The sequence below is a fragment of the Etheostoma cragini genome, chromosome 13 (genome assembly GCF_013103735.1).
Source record: "Etheostoma cragini isolate CJK2018 chromosome 13, CSU_Ecrag_1.0, whole genome shotgun sequence".
Classification (NCBI taxonomy): domain Eukaryota; kingdom Metazoa; phylum Chordata; class Actinopteri; order Perciformes; family Percidae; genus Etheostoma; species Etheostoma cragini.
Window position 1 is genome coordinate 25,954,206 of NC_048419.1, and position 1,173 is coordinate 25,955,378.

Sequence of the window (1,173 nt, forward strand, 5' to 3'; positions counted from 1 at the left end):
ATGTTGTCCTCATGTTGTCCTCATGTTGTCTTCATGTTGTCCTCATGTTGTCTTCATGTTGTCCTCATGTTGCCTTCACGTTTTCTTCATGTTGTCCTCACGATGTCCTCCTGTTGTCCTCATGAGATGTAGATATTACAGATGTTACAGTTGGGTGACGTCGGTGTGTGTCTGCAGGCCGGGATGATCCGGACGGGTCAGGACGAGTTCTTCATCGAGCCGCTGGACCGCCGGAGGACCGGAAGAGAAGAAGAAGAAGAGGAAGAGGAAGGAGAAGGAGGACAACACATTGTTTATCGCTCATCCGCCATCATTAAGAAACACTCAGCCAATCACACAGCAGCTGACTTCCTGCAAGGTGAGTTCACCTGGATAACCCCCCCCCCCCCCCCCTCAACGTCATCAATGTCTCTTATAAATATTACACACATAACACTATATGTACTGTATACATACAGTGAGGAAAATATGTATTTAACACGCTGCTATCTGCAAGTTCTCCCCCTTAGAGACCATGGAGGGTCTGATGTCCTCGTAGGTGCATGTCCACTGTAAGAGACATGTCCACTGTGAGAGACATAATCTAAAAAAACATTAGTGGAATTAGGACCAAAAAGTTCTATTCTGGTCTCATCTGACCACATGACTTCCTCCCATGACTCCTCTGGATCCTCCAGATGGTCGTTGGCAGACTTAAGACGTGCCTGGACCTGGTCTGGTTTAAGCAGGGGAACCTTCCGGGCCATGCAGATTTTCAAACCATGACGTCTTTGAAAACGGTGGTCCTAGTTCTTTTCAGGTCCTGGACCAGCTCCTCCCTTGTAGTTCTGGTCTGGTTTCTCACCTTTCTTAGGATCCTTGAGACCCCCCGAGGTGAGATCCTGCATAGAGCCCCAGTCCGAGGGAGACTGACAGATTTGCAGCTGCATCATACAAATAAATAGTTAAAAATCATACATTGTGATTTCTGGATGTTTTTTAGATTATGTCTCTCACAGTGGACATGTCTCTCCCAGGGGACATGCACCTACGAGGACATCAGACCCTCCATGATTTCTAAGTGGGAGAACTTAAAATAGCAGGGTGTTAAATACTAATTTTCCTCACTGTATGTGTGTGTGTGTGTGTTTGTTTGTGTGTGTGTGTGTGTGTGTGTGTGTGTGTGTGTGTGTG

General features: G+C 46.7%; 1 protein-coding gene across 1 annotated transcript in view; it reads right to left on the reverse strand.

Moving 5' to 3' along the window:
* The window catches only part of LOC117956047 (A disintegrin and metalloproteinase with thrombospondin motifs 2-like), an 8,859-nt gene that overhangs the window by 4,419 nt on the left and 3,267 nt on the right, over positions 1-1,173 (reverse strand). The gene's annotated exons all lie outside the window — the stretch shown is intronic.